The following is a 6,000-nucleotide window of genomic DNA, read 5'->3' on the forward strand; positions in this document are numbered from 1 at the left end:
GCTGAGCTACAGGTGCCAAGCCTGTCATGTATTGTTTAACAGCAGCATGTGTCATTAGATGCATTCATCATTGTGTAAATAACATATGGTGTATGGACACAAACCTAAATGGTACAGCCTACTGCACACCCAGCCTATATTGTTACAGCCTAATTGCTTGTAAGCCACAAACCTGTACAATGTTACTGTACTGAATACCACAGGCAATTTTAGCACAGTATTTGTTTATCTCTAAACAGAAAAGGTATAGTAAAAATACAGAATTATAATTCTATGGTTCCACCACTAATATATTTAGTCCTTCATTGACTGTCATGTTTTAATGTGACTGTACTCAAATTACTTGCCCCCTCCCCAAAAAAAGGGAGGGCAAGTATTACCCTCCTAGCCTGTTTTAATGCAAGAATGTCTCATCCCAGGCTCGGGTATTTCAAAAGAGAAGTTTGAATCAATGAACTCTTATAAGTTTTTCAAATACCATTATAGTGACCTGCAAAAGAGGTTCATTCACTCTCTGAAGCAATAACATGGGCATTGCCCAACCTGCTTACAAGATGCGGTAAGCTACTTCTGTCCACTGGTGGAACTCAGATCCTCCTGTTAAACTGGAACTGAACTTGCCCCTCATTCCATGCTGTACAGATGCTGCAGATGCCAAGCTGGAACTGCTGAAGATATGAAGTTCTTTACTTTTGAGGACAGATATGAACAAAGCACAGGTCCACAATTCTATTTTGATCCATGCTCTCGATTAAAGCCAACACTTAGAGAAGTTTCTCTCAGCTCCTTCCAGTCACAGGAAGGACAAATTCCCTAGTTTCCTGTTCTTGCAGACACAGCAGTCCAGTCATTCCCTAAAAGCTTTTCAAAGGCAGCTTTCCCAGGAGGATAATGAAATTTTTTTTTTTTTTTTTTTTGAGACGGAGCCTCAAGCTGTCCCCCTGGGTAGAGTGCCATGGCTTCACTGCTCACAGCAACCTCCAACTCCTGGGCTCAAGCGAGTCTCCTGTCTCCGCCTCCCAAGTAGCTGGGACCACAGGCACCCGCCACAACGCCCGGCTATTTTTTGGTTGCAGCCATTATTGTTGTTTTGGCGGGTCCGGGCTGGGGATTCGAACCCGCCACCTTAGGTGTACGTGGCTGGCGCCTTAGCCGGTTGAGCTATAGGCGCCGAGCCGAGGATAATGAAATTTAAACTCAGAGCCCCTGACTTGGTCCTTACAGGACACTTCCAAAGCCTGGAATAAGCCCTAGCAATATGTTTATCTGGTCATTTGGTCTTTTTCTTAAACAGGACTTCTCAAATTATATAGGGCCAAGTCCCACCAGAAGTGAATCTTCCCTTGCCACCTCCCTCTCCCACAGATGCCCGACAGCCACTGCCCAAACCAGGGGTCCTCAAACTTTTTAAACAGGGGGCCAGTTCACTGTCCCTCATATTGTTGGAGGGCCAGACTGCGGGTCCCGGGATGAGTTGGCTGCTAAGCAGGACAGGCAGCAGTGGCAAAAACACCCAGCAGGCTGGATAAATGTCCTAGGTGGGCTGCATGTGACCCATGGGCCATAGTTTGAGGATGCCTGGCCCAAACAGTGGGTTGGTAAAGACAGGTCTACAACTCACACCTCTCATATATAAGCCAGACATACACTAAGAGAAGAATTTGAGATTTTCTTTTTTTTGCTTCAAAAGGTGAATTTAATGACATGATGACCAGATGTGGTCTGAAAACAGGATGTTTATTCTGATTTATGGAACTATTTGTATGAAAAGTTCCATAAAGTTAATTACACATTTATTAACTCACCTTTATTGCAAAAAAAAAAAAGTCACATTAAATAAAGCCTCACTCAGAAAAGTGAGCACAGTTATACAGCACAATATGCTACATAGATTATAACCAATACCCCGTAACACAATGGGTCCTAAACCAAGAGTGATTTTGCTTCTAGGGGATAATTGGCAATGTCTGGAGATGTTTTTGGTTGTCACAACTTGGGGAGGGAAGGTGTAGGATGCTGCTACTGGCTTCTAACGGGTAGAGGCCAGCAATGCTGTTAAACATCCCACGCTGCACAGGATACTCCCCATTACAAAGGACTATCTGGCCCACAGCATCAGTAGTGCCCAGGCTAAGAGTCTTTGCCTTAAAATAGTGGGTACATACAGGTGAAGAAGCAAGGATTCCCTCTGCAAGTGATAAGCCTTTAAATCTTGGCATGAAGGCAGCTGACAGGTGGCTTACAGACAGCGACTGTCTGACTTCAGCCATCACACCACGATAAAAAGCAATGCAGGCTCCAGACTTGTAATGGATCATTGGGACTATAAAGGACCCCTGCCAACAGTGGCCACATGAGGAGGAGGTGGTGGCATAATTTCAGGAGCACCAGGAAGGGCACTCTGCCTCCCCAGTTACCTACAATACCCACTTGTCTGTGCCTGATATGCTTTCCCAGTGGAACACGGGCTTTCATTCCATAATGAGGCTGAAAGTGCAAAGACCCCTGGAAGAGAGAACACAGTGACCTATATTCATATTCAAGAGGAAGTCACTGATGACAGATTGGTTTTCCCATGAGACCAGTTTCCAAACAGCTGAGCGTGAAGGAGAGGGAGAGAGGGCAGCAGGCCCTGATGAGCAGGTAAGGGTGAAGACACGGGCAAGAGGGGCACTGAAATAAGTGTCACCTGCTCTACCAATGCTTTCCTCCTGAGCCTGCAGAGAGGGAAGGATGCAGAGAAAAAAAGAAGTTACATTCTTGGCCATGAAGAAGATTCCAGGCAAGTTCAGCTCAGGTAAAATAACTCCAGGAATGATTGAGAGAATGTAGGGGGGCATGCTGTGCTACTCCACAGTGAGAATGGGAGACAAGGGTCCTGGCCAGATGTGGGATCACGGTGAACCCCAAACTGTGCGGGGTGACATCCCCCACCTGACACCTAGCACAGTCCTTGACACAATAAAAAGTTCAGGAGGGGCTTCTGTGTGAATGCACACTACTCCAGGTGAAGGCTGTCAAATTGTTAAGTGCTCTCTCTAGAGATGGTGGATTTGCCTAGACACCTTGCTAAGGCTATTTCCCTCAATTTGGGAGGGAAGTCTTTGTCAGTTGTCTTTATCCATCAAATCCTATTTCATCTTAAGAAGACAGTTTGTTTTCCATGCACATGCCTATCGTTGGCCTCTGTTGGTGCCCCTCCCTCCTTTTCTAACTAATTAATTTAATTATTTTTTCCTCCACTCCTCTGAGGGAATACCCTCTTCTTATCAGTAAGCACAGGGCCTCTAAGTACACCTACTGCCTACTATATTGTCTATGTATCTTTGATATTGGGCTTAACTTCCAAGAAAGATGTGAAGGAGGCTTTCAAGTTCACAATAAAAATAATATAGTTTAAAAAAATAATTTAGGACATTATTTCTGGAGATCACAAATAATGTAGGAAGAAAAAGATCATTGTACCAAGAAGCTGAGATAAAGCAGTTACCAGGAATTGCTAAAGGCTTAGTTAAAAAGATAACTGTACAAGGCATATAGAGGGTTTTTAATGTTTGATAAAAGAAAAGCCATAATTCTATGAGATCAGAGTTATTTTTTCTGACATTAAATTCTAGGAAGAATTGGCTCTTGGCTTTTCATATGGGCTGAGTTATCACATACTTATAAGTTTACCTCAAGAACCAGGTTCTTTAGGACAAATACTACATCTTATAGACTATACTTCCCTGATAACACCTATAGGACATTGTACATGCTCAAATATTCACTAGTAGATTGAGGACCCACAATTTTCTTGCCAGATCATCAAAGTTAGAGGGTCATCAAATCCTTCGCAGGAAGGACTTGAACCATTTGACTTTGTCCTAGGTCCCCATCCATGGGCAGTGATGAGATTGTAAAGACTCTCTCCCCCCAGCACCACGGGCTCCAGTTTGGAGTAAGGGGCTGGAAGGCTTCATGCTTCTCTTTCTCATCTTTTTTTTTTTTTTTTTTTACAGACAGAGTTTCACTTTGTCACCCTTGGTAGAGTGTCCTGGCGTCACAACTCACAGCAACCTCCAGCTCTTGGGCTTAGGTGATTCTCTTGCCTCAGCCTCCCAAGTAGCTGGGACTACAGGTGCCCACCACAATGCCTGGTTGTTGCAGTTTGGCCAGGGCTGGGTTTGAACCTGCCACCCTTGGTATATGGGGCTGGCGCCCTACCCACTGAGCCACAGGTGCCGCCCCTCTTTCCCATCTTCTATTGGGAGCACCAGGAAGGGCACTCTGCCTCCCCAGTTACCTTGAGTAGGTTGTCCTTTCTGCCCCAACCACGGATTCTCCATTCCTTTGAGCATTAGGGCTTTGCCTTATTCACCCTTGATTTGATTCCCTATGATAACTAGCACAGTGCTTTGCACCAAGGAACTGCTTTTTGTTTGTTTGTTTTAATGTAAGGAAACTGGATTGGAAAGCAGTCCCAGAGCAGGCCTTTTCATCATTCTGTGCTGCTCCCATCTGACAAAACCTCAAGCATACAAGTACATCCTTAAGTGTAGGAGACCAGCCCTTCCTCTACCACACAAGCAGAAAAGGTTAAAATCCAGGTTACTGAAGGAGTTGAAGACACATTCTCTCTCCCTTGTCTCCGCATGTACCCTAAAAGTACCCAGGGCAATACTTCAGCAAAAAAAATTCCTTTGCACTTAGTAGGTGCTTAGCAAATATTACAATAGGGTCATAGCACAGTTACCTTGAAAATAGCAGATACTCAATAAATATCCATTAAATTGAGAAAGCCATAGTAAGTACTCAATAATCTCTATTCAATCAAAAAGTTGGTAGCCTATCTGCTTTGCATATAGTAGGCGCTCAATAAATGCTTTTTAAGAAAGTTGCCACGAACATAGTAGCCTCCCTGTAAATTGCTATTAAATCTTATAGTAGCAGATCTGATTCTTAGAGAACACTGGCAGAGGTGACATTAATCAAACTCAGGCACAGAACCATGAATGGAAATGCAGGAGAGGCGCGTGATGGTGCTGGGTCGCGGCCGCACGGCGCTCGGTCGGGACGCAGCGGACCCACTGCCAGCTCCCGGGTATTGATTAGAGATCGGAATTCAATCTCCACCCAGGAACGGGAAACGGTCCCTTCCAACTGTCACTTCGAGAGTGCACCTGGAACTCCCATCACAGCCCCCTCCTGGGGCATCCGCCCACCCCGGCTTCTCCTCCAGAGAGTAGCGTGCAGAACAAAAGCAAAGGCCAGCCCGGCTTCCGATTGCTTTTCTGATGGAGAGCGACCAGAGAAGAGGCTGGGGGAGCTGGCCGGTGACCCAGCAGTGATGTCAAACCAAGCCGAGCCGCTACCCTCAGTCGCCCGCCCTCTCCAACAGATCCGGGCTCGGAATCACCGAGCAGGGCAAAGCTGGGGCTCCCTCCCTCCCCCTCTCTCCCGGGGGCCACCGAACGGCAGAGTGGGCGCCTCGGTTGGGTGGGGTAGGGGGACAGCGCTCTACCAGCCCGTGGAAGAGAAGGGAAGAAGGCTGAAGGGGGTGATAATAGGGACTGGGGCAGACTCCCAAAACAGGATCCGAGATTCTGAACTCACAGGGCGAGCCGCCTCTCGCTGACCCCAAAGGCGTGGGACTGTCCCCAGCGGTGGGCTCCCCTCGAGGCTCCTGGTCCCTGGGTCCCTCTCCCCTTACCCGCAAGGGAGCCCAGCGGCAACCTTCCCATCCAAACCCGCGACCCGGGACGACACCAGTGCGCTCAGTCCGCTGTGGAAGAGGTCACTGAGGGTGGCCGAGGTGGGTCCCACGGGAGCTACCCCACAGCTCGGGAACTCGCTGGTTCGGTATCTGCTTGGCCTCGGGGGACTATTGTTAGGGTGAGGTGGGGTTGCAGGACGAGCGAGGAAGTATCGTTTCTTCCCTTCTCCCAGCTTCTCCAGAACCCGCCGAACTCCGAGAGGCGCGGGCGGCGAGAGGAGAAAGCAAGCCGAGGGGAGCCACTT

This window comes from Otolemur garnettii, unplaced genomic scaffold (assembly GCF_000181295.1).
Source record: "Otolemur garnettii isolate 467f Iridium unplaced genomic scaffold, OtoGar3 scaffold00012, whole genome shotgun sequence".
NCBI classification, from domain to species: domain Eukaryota; kingdom Metazoa; phylum Chordata; class Mammalia; order Primates; family Galagidae; genus Otolemur; species Otolemur garnettii.